Below are 16,298 nucleotides of genomic sequence, written 5' to 3' on the forward strand. Positions count from 1 at the left end.
ACAGGAGGCACAGGCCAGTGACAAGCAGATAGCCATGACTAGGGATTGGGTCTTGAGTAGGACTTGGTTGGCAGGAAGACCCTGGGGATGGGAGATCCATGGATAGTCCATGAACAAGACCCAGGAAAATGGACAGGCCTTCAGGAGGGGAGAGCTGCTGCTGGGTGGATGGCCTCCAGCTAGATGATAGAATGTGGGAAAGGAAGGAGATGGGAAATAGATAGAAAGACTCTCAGGTGAGAGGGCTCTCCCTCTGGCAGCCCCAGGCCCTGCCTAGATGCCAAGACCCAAGAGACCAGTCCCTGCTTAAAATGGGAACCCGCTATAGTAGAAGAAGTTCAAGGGCTACCACAGAAGGCTCAAGGGAAGTTACAAGATTGCAGTGTAGGATTTGGGAAAAGGGTGACAACTTGGAAAGATGCAAAAGGAAGTCTTCAGAAGCACATGAGGCAGCCATCATCAAAGTTGGCCTTGGACTTGGTCTCCTGAGACTCTGTCCAGAATTTTAAATCATTCTCGATCAGCAGCAGGATCTAATGGGGGCAGATGAAAGTCAAATGGGCAGAGTTTAGGGCATAGCAGAGCAGATGCACTCACCTAGTTAGGCCAGTCCAGCTTCTGAGACATCTTATTGAGAGTCCATCTCTCAGGGAGAGCAGGAAGAAGAACGAGAAGGAGGCTGCCCCACCATTGTCTCAGTGGCTTCTGAGAGACATTGTAAGGAGTCATGATTGACCCATTGTAAAAGGCAACCATATGGTGCATTAAACCATATGGTGTTAAAAAAAAAAAAAAAAGACATGAATAACAAGAAAATAAGTCGCATTAACTCCTTTGCATTTCAAAAGTGATAAGACTATTAAATGTATATATTTCTATAAGTGTCTGAGAGTTAAAGATCAGCCCCAAAGGGGAGGCCATGGCAGGATATTAAAAGTTTAATGAGGTGCAGTTTCAGAGGTGTTAACCTTTAACAACCAGAAACAGAAGTAGCCCCAAACTTTTAATCTGAAACAGACAATAAATGATGGACAAAGAGGTTACTTGCTTAGAGCAAGGCTCTGACCACAGGGATGTCCGAGAAGAGGAGAAATTAGATCTGGATGCTAGGCTGGGATATGAGCTAACAAAATGCTTGGCTTAGGCTTCTTAGCCTTAAAATGTAGTTTTGTGGCCAGATGGAAATAATTAATAGAAACATTGAGCTCAGTGCTGAGCCATGGTGGGTACTGATGGTAGCTGCATAGACTGGGCATCAGAGTGGGTGTTATCACATTTTTGCTAGCATTAAGTAGTTTCTGAAACCAGGAAGGCTCAGAGGGGCTGTGTTCTGCACTGTGCCAAGTGATTCTTGCTATCGCATTCATTAAACTTTGTGTAATAATTTGATTTTACCAAACTTCAACATTTGGTGGAACAGCTCACAGTAAAATAAGCCTGACTCAGATCATTCTAATGAAATCACCCCTATATTAAAGAGGTTTCAGTATCATTTCTGGAATGCGTCCAGGTGGTTGATTTCTAAGGAAGAAGGAAAGGGGGTTTTGATGTGTCAGAAATTCAAATGAGGGAGTGGATGGCAGGATGGCCAAAAAGGAACAGCTCTGGTCTGTAGCTCCCAGTGAGATCAATGCAGAAGGCAGATTATTTCTGCATTTCCAACCAAGGTACTCGGCTCACTGGGACTGGTTGGACAGTGGGTGCAACCCACAGAGGGTGAGCCAAAGGAGGATGGGGCATCACCTCACCAAGGAAGCACAAGGGGTAGGGGAACTCCCTCCCCTAGCCAAGGGAAGCCACAAGGGACTGTGCCATGAGGAATGGTGTACTCCAGCCCAGATACTATGCTTTTCCCGTGGTCTTCACAACCTGCAGACTAGGAGATTCCCTCAGGTGCCTACACCACCAGGACCCTGGGTGTCAAGCACAAAACTGTGCAGCAATTTGAGCAGACACAGAGCTAGCTGCAGGAGTCTTTTTTTTTTTTTCATAACCTAGTGGTCCCCAGAACATCACTGACACAGAACCGTTCACTCCCTTGGAAAGGGGGCTGAAGCCATGGAGCCCAAGTGGTCTTGCTCCATGGATCCCACCCCCACAGAGTCCAGCAAGCTAAGATCCACTGGCTTGAAATTCTCTCTGCCAGCACAGCGGTCTTAAGTTGACCTGGGATGCTCGAGCTTGGTGGGGTTGGGGGGTTGGGGGGTGGGCACTCCACCATTACTGAGGCTTGAGTAGGCAGTTTTCCCCTCACAGGTAAACAAAGCCACAGGGAAGTTTGAACTGGGCAGAACCCACCATAGTTCAGCAAAGCCACTGTAGCCAGACTTCCTCTCTAGATTCCTCCTCTCTGGGCAAAGCATCTCTGAAAGAAAGGCAGCAGCCCCAGTCACGGGTTTATAGATGAAACTCCCATCTCCCTGGGGCAGAGCACCTCAGGGAAGGGGCGGCTGTGGGCACAGCTTCAGCAGACTTAAACATTCCTGCCTGACAGCTCTGAAGAGAGCAGTGGATCTCCCAGCATAGTACTTGAGCTTTGCTAAGGGACAGACTGCCTCCTCAAGTGGGTCCCTGACCCCTGTGCCTCCTGACTGGGAGACACCTCCTAGCAGGGGTCGACAGACACCTCATACAGGAGAGCTCCGGCTGGCATCTTGTGAAGGCCTCTCTGGGATGAAGCTTCCAGAGAAAGGAACAGGCAGCAATCTTAGCTGTTCTGCGGCCTCCACTGGTGATATCCAGGCAAAGAAGTGTCTAGCAAACTCTAGCAGATGTGCAGCAGAGGGGCCTGACTGTTAGAAGGAAAAATAACAAAGAGAAAGGAATTGCATAAACATCAACAAAAAGGACGTTCACTCAAAAACCCCATCCAAAGGTCACCAATATCAAAGACCAAAGGTAGATAAATCCATGAAGATGAGAAAAAAAAAAAAAAAAAAAAAAAAAAAACAGCTCCAAAAGGCTGAAAATTCCGAAATCCAGAATGCCTCTTCTCCTCCAATGGATCACAACTCCTCACCAGCAAGAGAACAAAAATGGACAGAGAATGAGTTTGACGAATTGACAGAAGTAGGCTTCAGAAGGTGGGTAATAGCAAACTCCTCTGAGCTAAAGGAGCATGTTCTAACCCAATGCAAGGAAGCTAAGAACCTTGAAAAAAGGTTAGATGAATTGCTAACTAGAATAACCAGTTTAGAGAAGAACATAAATGACCTGATGGAGCTGAAAAACACAGCACGAGAACTTTGTGAAGCATACACAAGTATCAATCGTTGAATTGATCAAGTGGAAGAAAGGACATCAGAGACTGAAGATCAACTTAATGAAAAAAAGCATGAAGACAAAATTAGAGAAAAAAGAATGAAAAGGAACGAACAAAGCCTCCAAGGAATATGGGACTGTGTGATAAGACCAAATCTACATTTGATTGGTGTAACTGAAAGTGATGGAGAGAATGGAACCAAGCTGGAAAACATTCTTCAGGATATTATCCAGGAGAACTTTCCCAGTCTAGCAAGATGGGCCAACATTCAAATTCGGGGAATACAGAGAACACCACAAAAATACTCCTCGAGAAGAGCAACTCCAAGACACATAATCATCAGATTCACCAAGGTTGAAATGAAGGAAAAACTGTTAAGGGCAGCCAGAGAGAAAGGTTGGGTTATCCACAAAGGGAAGCCCATCAGACTAGCAGTGGATCTCTCTGCAGAAACCCTATAAGCCAGAAGAGAGTGGGGGCCAATATTCAACATTCCTAAAGAAAAAAATTTTCAACCCAGAATTTCGTATCCAGGCAAACTAAGCTTCATAAGTAAAGGAGAAATAAAATCATTTACAGACAAGCAAAATGCTGAGAGATTTTTGTCACCACCAGGCCTGTCTTACAAGCTCCTGAAGGAAACACTAAATATGGAAAGGAAAAACTGGTACCAGTCACTGCAAAAATATACCAAATTCTAAAGACTATCAATACTCTGAAAAAACTGCATCAACTAACGGGCAAAATAACCAGCTAGCGTCATAATAACAGAATCAAATTCACACATAACATGGGCTAAATGCCCCAATTAAAAGACACAGACTGGCAAATTGGATAAAGAGTCAAGACCCATCAGTGTGCTGTATTCAGGAGACCCATCTCACATGCAAAGACACACATAGACTCAAAATAAAGAGATGGAGGAAATTTTACCAAGGAAATGGAAAGCAAGAAAAGAAAAAAGAAATCAGGAGTTGCAATTCTAGTCTCTGACAAAACAGACTTTAAACTAACAAAGATCAAAAAAGACAAACAAGGGCATTATAATACAGGAGCACCCAGATTCATAAGGCAAGTTCTTGGAGACCTACAAGGAGACTTAGACTCCCACACAATAATAGTGGGACAGAAACTTAACAAGGATATTCAGGACTTGAACTCAGCTCTGGATCAAATGGAACTAATAGGCATCTACAGAACTCTCCACCCCAAATCAACAGAATATACATTCTTCTCAGTGCCACAACATTGCACTTATTCTAAAATTGACCACATAATTGGAAGTAAAAACTCCTCAGCAAATGCAAAAGAACGGAAATAATGAAAACAGTCTTTCAGACCACAGTGCAATCAAATTAGAACTCAAGATTAAGAAACTCACACAAAACCACACAACTACATGGAAACTGAACAATCTGCTCCTGAATGACTATGGAGTAAATAATGAAATTATGGCAGAAATAAGTACGTTCTTTGAAACCAATGAGAACAAAGACACAACATACCAGAATCTCCGGGACACAGCTAAAGCAGTGTTTAGAGGGAAATTTATAGCACTAAATGCCCACAGGAGAAAGCAGGAAAGATCTAAAATCAACACCCTAACATCACAATTAAAAGAACTAGACAAGCAAGAGCAAACAAATTCAAAAGCTAGCAGAAGACAAGAAATAACTAAGATCAGAGCAGAACTGAAGGAGATAGAGACATGAAAAACCCTCCAAAAAATCAGTGAATCCAGGAGCTGGTTTTTTGAAAAGATAAACAAAATACATAGACTGGTAACCAGACTAATAAAGAAGAAAAGAGAGAAGAATCAAATAGACACAATAAAAAATGATAAAGGGGATAGCACCACTGATCCCACAGAAATACAAACTACTATCAGAGAATACTAGAAACACCTATATGCAAATAAACTAGAAAATCTAGAAGAAACGGATAAACTCCTGGACACATACACCCTCCCAAAACTAAACCAGGAAGAAGTTGAATCCCCGAATAGACCAATAACAAGCTCTGAAATTGAGGCAGTAATTAATAGCCTACCAACCAACAAAAGCTCAGGACCAGACAGATTTACAGGCGAATTCTACCAGAGGTACAAAGAGGAGCTGGTACCATTCCTTCTGAAACTATTCCAAACAATAGAAAAAGAGGGACTCCTCCATAACTCATTTTATGAGGCCAGCATCATCCTGATACCAAAACTCCTGGACACATACACTTTCCCAAGACTAAACCAGGAAGAAGTTGAATCCCTGAATAGACCAATAACAAGTTCTGAAATTGAGGTGGTAATTAATAGGCTACCAATCACCAAAAGCCCAGCACCACACAGATTCACAACAGAGACACAACAAAAAAAGAAAATTTCAGGCCAATATCCCTGATGAACGTCAATGTGAAAATCCTCAATAAAATACTGGCAAACCGAATTCAGCAGCACATCAAAAAGCTTATCCAACATGATCAAATTGGCTTCATCCCTGGGATGCAAGGTTGGCTCAGCATACACAAATCAATAAACGTAATTTGTCACATAAACAGAACCAATGACAGAAACCAGACAATTATCTCAATAGACACAGAAAGGGCCTTTGATAAAAGTCACCACTTCATGCTAAAAATTCTCAATAAACTAGGTATTGATAAAATGTATCTCAAAATAATAAGAGCTGTTTATGACAAACCCACAGGCAATATCATACTGAATGGTCAAAAGCTGGAAGCATTCCCTTTGAAAACTGGCATAAGACAAGGATGCCTTCTCTCACCATTCCTATTCAACATAGTATTGGAAGTTCTGGCCAGGGCAATCAGAGAAGAGAAAGAAATAAAGAGTATTCAAATAGGAAGACAGCAAGTCAAATTGTCTCTGCAGATGACATGATTGTATATTTAGAAAACCCCATCATCTCAGCCTAAAATCTCCTTAAACTGATAAGCAACTTCAGCAGTCTCAGGATACAAAATCAATGTGCAAAAATCACAGGCATTCCTGTACACCAATCATAGAGATCTAAATTATGAGTGAACTCCCACTCACAATTGCTGCAAAGAGAATAAAATACCTAGGAACACAACTTACAAGGGATGTGAAGAACTTCTTGAAGGAGAACTACAAACCACTGCTCAAGGAAATAAGAGAGGACACAACCATTGGAGAAACATTCCATCCTCATGGATAGGAAGAAACAATATTGTGAAAATTGCCATACTGCCCAAAGTAATTTATGGATTTAATGCTATCCCCATCAAGCTACCATTGACTTTCTTCATAGAATTGGAAAAAGCTACTTTAAATTTCATATGGAAACAAAAAACAGCCTGCATAGCCAAGACAATCCTAAGCAAAAAGAACAAAGCTGGAGGCATCACACTACCTAACTTCAAACTATACTACAAGGCTACAGTAACCAAAGCAGCATGGTACTGATACCAAAAGAGATACATAGACCAAAGGAACAGAACAGAGGCCTCAGAAATAACACCACACATCTACAACCATCTGATCTTTGACAAACCTGACAAAAACAAGCAATGTGGAAAGGATTCCCTATTTAATACATAGTGTTGAGAAAACTGGCTAGTTATATGCAGAAAACTGGAACCAGACCCCTTCCTTACACATTATACAAAAATTAACTCAAGATGGATTAAAGACTTAAATGTAAAACCTAAAAACATAAAAACCCTAGAAGAAAACCTAGACAATACCATTCAGGACATAGGCATGCGCAAAGACTTCCTGACTAAAACACCAAAAGAAATGGCAATAAAAGTCAGAATTGACTGATGGGATCTAGTTAAATTAAAGAGCTTCTGCATAGCAAAAGAAACTATCATCAGAGTGAACATGCAACATACAGAATGGGAGGAAATTTTTGCAATCTATCCTTTTGACAAAGGGCTAATATCCAGAATCTACAAGGAACTTAAACTAATTTACAAGAAAAAAACCAACCCCATCAAAAAGTGGGCAAAGGATATGAACAGACACTTCTCAAAAGAAGATATTTATGCAGCCAACAAACATATGAAAAAAAGTTCATCATCACTGGTCATTAGAGAAATGCAAATCAAAATCACAATGAGATACCAACTCATGCCAGTTTTAATAGTGATATTAAAATGTCAGGAAACAATAGATGCTGGAGAGGATGTGGAGAAATAGGGATACTTTTACACTGTTGGTGAGAGTGTAAATTAGTTCAACCATTATTGAAGACAGTGTGGCAAATCCTTAAGGATCTAGAACCAGAAACACCATTTAGCCCAGCAATCCCATTACTGGGTGTATACCCAAAGATTTATAAATCATTCTACTATAAAGACACATGCACACATATGTCTATTGTAGCACTATTCACAATAGCAAAGACTAGGAACCATCCCAAATGCCTATCAATGATAGACTAGGTAAAGAAAATGTGGCACATATACACTATGGAATATTATGCAGCCATAAATAAAGGATGAACTCATGTCCTTTGCATGGACATGTGTGAAGCTGGAAACCATCATTCTCAGCAAACTAACACAGGAACAGAAGACCAAACACCACATGTTCTCACTCATAAGTGGGAGTTGAACAATGAGAACACATGGACACAGGGAGGGGAACATCACACACCGGGGCCTGTCAGGGTGTGGGGGACTAGGGGAGTATAGCATTAGGAGAAATACCTAATGAAGATGACAGGTTGATGGGTGCAGCAAACCACCATGGCACGTGTATACCTATGTAACAAACCTGCATGTTCTGCACATGTACCCCAGAATTTAAAAAATATATAGAGACAGCCGGGTGTGGTGGCTCAAACCTGTAATCCCAGCACTTTGGGAGGCCGAGGAGGACAGATCACGATGTCAGGAGATTGAGACCATCCTGGCTAACACAGTGAGACCCCGTCTCTACTAAAAAATACGAAAAGTTAGCCGGGCATGGTGGTGGGTGCCTGTAGTCCCAGCTACTCGGGAGGCTGAGGCAGGATAATGGCATGAACCCGGGAGGCGGAGCTTGCAGTGAGCAAAGATCACGCCACTGCACTCCAGCCTGGGTGACAGGGCGAGACTCTGTCTCAAAAAAAAGAAAAAAAAAAATATATATATATATATATGTGTGTGTGTGTGTGTGTATAAAGAAATTCAAATGAGGCCCAAGAAAACTGTGGGAGGATCCAAGGAGCCCACTTTCCCAGCTAGCTTTCTGGGTGTTGACTTCTGTGCATATATAAACATTATCCATCACTAGTTGCTCTTGGATTGTTTAATGTGTGCGTTGTTCCCAAGTAAGATTCTCAGGTTTTGGAAGGCAGGCTGCAGCTTCAATATGTTAGATAATTGTCCTGCCACTCACTCATTCACTCATGCTTTCATTCCTTCATTCACTTGTTCATCCATGCTTCTATTCCTTCCTTTTTAATACTGAGAAGACCAGACTGTGGTGTGGTACAAATCCCGGCATGGACTCCATCTCTGCTCCACCTCTTACTGTGTAATTTAGGAATTTCATGTCACTTCTCTGTACCTGCTTTTTCATCAGTAAAATAAGACACATGATAATACCTAATTCAAATGATTTCATGATGATTAAGAAAGGTAAAGGAGCTAACATAATCCCTCATGCAAAGTAAGCATTAATAAATGTTAACTGTCATTATCATTGTTGCCCTTTCAATCAGAGATATCTCTGGGTGTCAAACACAGTGCTTTTTGCTGAAATATAAAGCATAGATAACGTGGCTCTGACCCTCAAGGAGCACACATTCTAGTGCATTCTTGGGAGAGAAACTGATTTACAAAGAAGCAGTGACACATTGTGTAAAAGTCATTAACGTGTCTCAAACATTTTCTATTGCCAGATACTTTTCTATACATGTCATGTACATGTGAAATATATGTCACTATTTCATGTATATATGTGAAATGTCATTTTGTATATTTCTTATATACATACGTATGTATGATATATTGTATACATTTCATGGGTATCAACAAATTTAATTCTCACTGCAGAGGAAAACTCCAGAGGACTAAAAAAATCTCACTTTCACAGGTAAATCAATGAAGTCACTGCATCTGTAGAACTTTTTTTTTATTAGTTTTTTTTTGTTTGAACCCATGACTGTTGTTTGCAAAACCCTTTACAATGTTCAGTTATAATTTTCAATTTTTTCCCATCTTTAGTCATCTATTCCTCACAAGAACCCTGTAGCATGGAGGTGGTTGTTATTTTTATATGCACTTTGCAGGCAAAGACACTGAGGCATGAGGAGTGCAGGTAGCAAGTTGAAGGTCACTGGAGCTAACACAGGTCCTATGTGTTAGGACCTCTTCATATCTGCAACCATCACCTCAGTCTTTCCCTGAGATGCAACCAGCTAGAAAGGCAGAACCACACCTTCTTGGGTTCATAACAGTTATACTTGGCAGAAGAGTACTCATTACTTTAACCTTTTCCAGCTCATGCAGCCCATTCTGTTCTTCCCATATTTAATCTGTTACTGTCCTTCCATTTCCATTGCTTTTCTTGCTGGAGCCCCCTACTGCATTCTCTGGTTGTTTCTGATCATTTTTCTCCAGATAGGTTTGTTTGCATTATTTCCAAGCTGCATCTCATTTTTAACTCATAATTCTAGTTTTGATGAGTTCCCTGCATTATGCTTTTCACTTTGATCATGCTCCCAGGCCATTATGAGTTAGGATATTCTTGGCAAACCTCATTAACCTGCTCTCAATTAATTAATGGTGCTGCAGAATCAGGCCACACCCTTCCCACTTTGTACCCTGTGGGCTAAACCCCTGGACAATTAGGCACCATCAATTTTATTACATTTAGGCTGTTTCTCAGTCCACGTTATAGTTGGGCAACTGTGCTCATCTGCATTCCTTTGGTGAGTGCCAGTTTCAAGAGATGGAAGTTCACATGTTCCTCTGCTTCCTTCATCTGGTTTTACAAACCTATCAAAAGGGAACCATTTCTCCCCCATAGCACACGTTATTATTTATAGGTCCAGACACACTGTTATTTTATGTTATGGTTCTGGATCTTTCAAATGTTTCCTGTATTCTTTGTTCTGTTGTTTCTCTTATTAGAAACTGTCCTTTGATTTACTGCCTGGGATTGTTCTTTCTTTTCTTGAACATTTACTAGCTGTCAGGCATCTGGTGCAAAGCCCTGTGTCTTCAAGGGCACAGAAAAGGGCAAGACCCATGAGAAAGCAATTCTATGACAAAGAACACAGACAAACTGGCTTTCCCCATCTGACCACACGAATTTACCAAACACTTACCAGTACCGGTCAGTATGGTGCAGTCTCCATGGGTAGAATTACACTTTGTTTGTGTAACAGCCCAACAGGCAAGATCCACCAATCCTCCCATTTAACCAAGACCGAGGCAGGCAGATCACCTGAGATCCTGAGGTCAGGAGTTTGAGACTACCCTGGCCAATGTGGTGAAACCCCATCTCTACTAAGAATACAAAAATTAGCCAGGTATGGTGGCGGGTGCCTATAACCCCAGCTACTCAGGAGGCTGAGGCAGGAGAATTGCTCAAACCCAGAAGGTGGAGGTGCAGTGAGCAGAGATTGTGCCATTGCATTCCAGCCTGGCGACAAGGGCAAAACTCCGCCTCGAGAAAAAAAGAAAAAAAAAAAAAGTGCTGAAGCCAGGACTTGGACTTAAGTCTAGTTCTAATGCACATGCTTTCAGCTTTCAGATGCCTCCAGTTCCTGCTTCACCTTATTCAGATACACAGAAATCTTGTGTTGACTCTGAAGATACTCTCGCTCGACCTTCCTTCTGCAGAGATGGCTTTAACAGCCCCGCACCCACCTACAATCTCCAGCTTCTCTTCTGAGCTGTGCTCAGGCCACGTATCCAATGCCCTCTGCATTAAGGACTCCTCCAACACATCTCATGGGAGTTTTAAAGCTTAGCATATAGTAGATTGAATGGTCAAAACACTAGGTTGGGAAAAGAGATAGAAATTGGACTTGAGACCATCAGTCCAAGAGGCACTGCTTTTAGTTACACGATCCTAGAACAACCTGCCTACTTTGGGCATTCTCAGATGGGCTAAATCATATTTCTAATCTTGGTCATCTATGCCATAAGCAGGGAAGGTGGTGGTAGGGATGTTAATGAGGGGAAGGTTGTGAATGTGTGTTATGGACTCCAAAGTGTGGAAAATTGATTTTCACATGGTAAGCTCCAGTGCACAATGTCAGCATCCCTTTATTCAAAGCAATATTGAAATATAGTCACGTTTCCGTGATGACCTGCAGATCTTCTTTACAGGTATTGTTGAATCTCAAAGCTCTAACTTTATAATTTAAAGCCCTCGAGTAGGACATTCTCACTGGGATGTCCCCCAGGTGACATGAACTTGACAAATCCAGACTGAACCCTCAGCTCCCCTCTCTGCTCTGTCATCTTTAGTACTACCTGTCTCAAAAATGAGCATCATTATCTGCCCAGACTCTGAGGATAAAAACCTTTTCTTCACTTCCCACATGAGTCAAAACTTGTGTCTGGAAAATGCCTTTTAGATCCCTTCCCCTTTCTGTCCAAAGTTCACCCTCTTGGGTCAAAACTTTCTCATTTTTCATCTGGTCTCTTGATTTCCTGATCTGCTCTCCTCCATCTATTGGTTACCAACCCGTGGTTTTTCTAGACCTCAAATCAGTTGCTGTCATCCTGTTTGTCAGATCCATCCTTCATGCTCAGTCTCCCTCCAGAGAGACCCCAAGTTCTCCAACAGGGAGGTCCTCTCATTCCTGGTCTAGGCAGATCAAATATCCAGGCTTGTCTCAGGCAAATCGATGCCTGCCCCTTACTCCTCAGGAGCCTGAACTTCTCACCCTTCCTCAGCAGAGCGAGGAGCAGCCCTGCATATAATGCTCTTCTGTCTCCAAGGCTGCCCCACTTCCCTTGCTCAGGGAACTCTTCAGCATCCTCGGGATCCACTCTTGTGCCACCCTATGAATGACGTCTTCTATGCCCCGAACTAGTCTTTCCTCTCTAGGTATTTTTACCCCCACCACTTACACATTCATTAGAATTTCATGCATTCATTTATGAATATTCATTGAGTCAGACCTGCAGAAAGTGCTGGGTATGGAGGTGAGAGGCCATCCTTTAAAGGGCTCAGAGTATCAGTGGGGAGATGGGTGAGGTTACAAAGCCTAAGAGAACAATGTGAGATGGGCATGTCCTATCTCCTCAGGTTCTAGGTTTCTTCAGGTACAGCTCAGTCACCAGCTAAACCCTCTGAACTGTGTGCTATGTGATATTTATATACTCTTTGCAAGCAACTCTGAAAAATCATGAGGTAGTATGTAGACAGGAAAGATGGAAGATTCTAGGGCCAGCTGGAAGGTGGGAGAGTTGAATGCCATGGGGAAAGTGGAATCCATGAACCTGGACTTTTCTTGAGGAATTTGGTGAGCCCTGAACCTAGGGGCAACAGGACACAATGGGCACAGACTAACGTGGCCATCAGAGCCCTGGTTCTGGGCCCTGCGGAGTCCCATCATCAGGTGGTGACCCTTTGGCTTGAGGATATAATTAGATTTTGTCTTAGGCATTGTCCAGTGGCTTCTGCACTGTAAATATTTTATGACTCGCTCAAAACCTGTGTGATCAAAGAGTCATGTATGCAAACCCTTGATCTTGGCTGAACAGCTTCTCCACTCCCTAATTCTTTCTGACAATGCTTTTAAATAATAATGTTTTCCAATTATAAAGTACTTCCCTTATCTCTTTTTTCACTTTTGATTTGAAAAATATCTTAATTTTAGGTTCTTTTTGTCTATTTCTATTCTGTTTTCATCACAGAACAGTGAGATTCACAGCTCAGGAGTTGGGCTGTCCCCCTTCTTGATAGGCGGCCAGTTGATGTTCTCATCCTAACTCGGCTCTCTGGGTTGCCTTTTCCATACTTACAGAGGTAGTATTGTTATTAGTAGCAGAAGCAGTGACTACATTCATCTATTAACCTCTGAATAGCAGGAATGGTGTCCTTTTCTTCCAGAACACACTGCTAGTACTAGGGACTAAGAAAGGGTGAATTGCTGAACATATTAATAGAAGCCATTTCAATCTACAATGTATATTAAGCATTTACATCTTTAAAATATTGTTTCCATTTATTTAATGTGAGACTGCTTATTTGTTTTCCTGCCTGGTGCTAAGCACTTAACAGGCAGTCACTTATTTATTTTGCTTAACCACAAAACTATGTGCTGTTGTTATCTCCATGCTAGGGATGAGAAAACTGAGACTTAGAGAAATTAAATATTTTTCCTAAGGACCTTGAAACAAGAGTCTACTCTGTAGTCACTTCCTCCTCAGCTACGCCTTTGTTACCTTCCAGTTTGGATCCTGCCCCTATTGTTCTAGTAAAACTGCTAGATCCAGGGTTCCCAGTGGCCTTTTGTTAGGAATTTGATTTACCTGCTAGTCAAGGGAGACCGAAGTTTGAGAATGGATTAGCTTCCTAGGGCAGCCATAACAAAGTAGGTCATAAACTGGGGGGCTCAAAGCAACAAAAATTTCTTCTCCCATAGTTCTAGAGGGTGGAAGTCTGGAGTCAAGATCTTAGCAGGGCCATACTTTCTCTCTTTACTTTCAGTTGTTACCAGATATCTTAGTCATTTTCCTGTTGCTCGCAACAGGATACCGGAAACTGGGTAATTTAAAAAGAAAAGGCACGTATTTCTTACAGTCATGGAGGCTGAGAAGTCCAAGGTCAGGGGTTCATATCTACTGAGAATCTTCTTGCTGCTGGGAACTCTGTAGAGTCTCATGGTAGCACGGGACATCACATGATGAGGAAGTGGAGCATGTTAGCCCAGGTATCTCTTCCTCCTAATATAAAACCACCAGTTCCCCTCCCCTGATAATCCATTAACCCATTGATCCATCAATGGATTAATCCATTCACGAGGGCAGACCAAGGCTCTACCTTTCCATACTGCTACCTTGAGGATTAAATTTCAACATGAGTTTTGGAGAAGACAAATCTTCACACCATAGTGTCATTAACCATTGGCATTTCTTGGCTTGCTGTTGCATAAATCTAATCTCTGCCTCCATCTTCTAAATGTGTTCCCCTTCTCTGTATGTGTCTGCCTTCAAATTCCCCTCTTTCTGTAAGCACACAGTCATACTAAATTAGGGCCTACTCTCGATTAGATCGCATTGGCAAACACCCTAATTTCAAATAAAGTCATATTCTTAGAGACCAGACTTTAGGACTTCAACATCTGTTTTTTTCATGGGGACACATTGAAGCCTCTCATGAACATTAATACACATAGAGATCTCTTCATATACATAAATAAGTCAGGAGGTGGCCATCTGGGACCCCAAGATAGCAGAAGGAGCCTGGGCTTCTTCCCCTTCCTTCTCCACTGCTTCCTTCATGTGCCTTTCATCCTGGAGGCCCCCTCAGGGGACAGGATGGCTGCTGCCACCAGTCTTTGTGTCTGCTTATTAGACCACAGGAAAGAAAAAGAAAGAAAGGACAGAAGGGAGAGAGGGAAGGAGGAAGAAGTAAAGGAAGGAAGAAAAGGTGGTTTTATGACTTGAATGTCCCCTCCCAAAACTCATGTTGAAACGTGGTCCCCAATGTGGTGTTATTGAGAAGTGGGTCTTTTAAGAGGTGGTGGATCATGAGGGCTCTGTCCTTATGAATGGATGAATTTGTTTATGGATTAATGAATTGATGGATTAATGAATGGGTTATCATGGGAGGGGAACTGGAGGATTTATAAGACATGGAAGAGAGACCTGAACTGGCACGCCCAGCCCCTTGGCCATGTGATGCCCTGTATCACCTCAGGACTCTGCAGAGTCCCCACCAGCAAGAATACCCTCACCAGATGCAGCCCCTTGACCCGGGACTTCTCAGCCTCCAGAACTATATATATATATATAAGCATTTTCTTTATAAATTACTCAGATTCTGGTATTATGTTATATGCAACAGAAAACAGGCTCACACATGTGGGAAGAAGGAAGGGAGGACAGGTCATGAGTACCCTCTTGGCTGGGCCAGTCCCCTTCAAGCATCTGGATTCCCTTCCAAGGGCTGCTGTAATATAACATGGCATATTTCAGCGGCTTAAACAACAGAAATTCATTGCTCCACAGTCCTGGAGACTAGAGATCCAAGATCAAGGTGTAGGCAGGGTTGGTTTCTTCTGAGGTGTCTCTCCTGGGCATGTAATGGCTACTTTTTTTTGCTGTGTTTTCCTCTATGTGTGTCTGTGATCAAATCTTCCTATTATAAAGTTGCCAGTCATATTGAATTAGAACCCACTGTAATGCCTTACTTTAACTTAGTTACCTTTTCAAAAACCCTTATCTTTAAAAAGTCACATTATGGCCGAGTGCGGTGTCTCACACCTGTAATCCCAGCACTTTGGGAGTCTGAGGCAGGTGGATCACCGAGGTCAGGAGTTCAAGACCAGCCTGGCCAACATGGTGAAACCCTGTCTCTACTAAAAATAGAAAAATTAGCCGGGCATGGTTGTGGGTGTCTATAATCCCAGCTACTTGGGAGGCTGAGGCATGAGAATTGCTTGAACCCAGGAGGCAGCGGTTGCAGTGAGCTGAGATTTTGCCACTGCACTCCAGCCTAGGTGACAGCGGAAGACTCCATCTCAAAAAAAAAAAAAAAAAAAAAATGTAAATAAATAAAAAGCCACATTCTGAGGTACTAGGTGTTAGGACTTCAACATATGAATTTGGTGGGGAGTGAGAGTATGCACAGTTCAGCCCATAGCAACATCCATTTAAGGAGTACCACATAACACGTTCTCTTACATCTCTTTGGTCAGAACTTAAATGACCACACAAATGTGCTGAAAAGGCTAGAGAATAGATTTTTTTTTTTTTTTTGCTGGGCTATGGATTCTTTCTTCTCACCAGGAAAAAGAGGAGAATAGATATAGTGCACTAAACTTTCACATGAGAAATCATGTGGTTCCCCCTCATGTGGTCATCCTGCAACTTCTCTGCA

The 16,298-nt window shown here is 42.2% G+C and overlaps 1 long non-coding RNA gene across 1 annotated transcript in view; it reads right to left on the bottom strand.

The window, feature by feature from the left end:
* LOC112629097 overlaps positions 1-14,283 on the bottom strand; it is a 52,352-nt gene extending 38,069 nt beyond the window's left edge. The window contains exons 1-2 of the long non-coding RNA XR_003120530.1: positions 13,996-14,283; positions 598-705 (exon numbers count right to left, since the gene is read on the bottom strand). This is a non-coding gene — a long non-coding RNA (uncharacterized LOC112629097). The remainder of the gene's footprint in view (positions 1-597; positions 706-13,995) is intronic.
* Between the last annotated feature and the right edge of the window lie 2,015 nt (positions 14,284-16,298).

The sequence above is a fragment of the Theropithecus gelada genome, chromosome 7b (assembly GCF_003255815.1).
Source record: "Theropithecus gelada isolate Dixy chromosome 7b, Tgel_1.0, whole genome shotgun sequence".
NCBI classification, from domain to species: domain Eukaryota; kingdom Metazoa; phylum Chordata; class Mammalia; order Primates; family Cercopithecidae; genus Theropithecus; species Theropithecus gelada.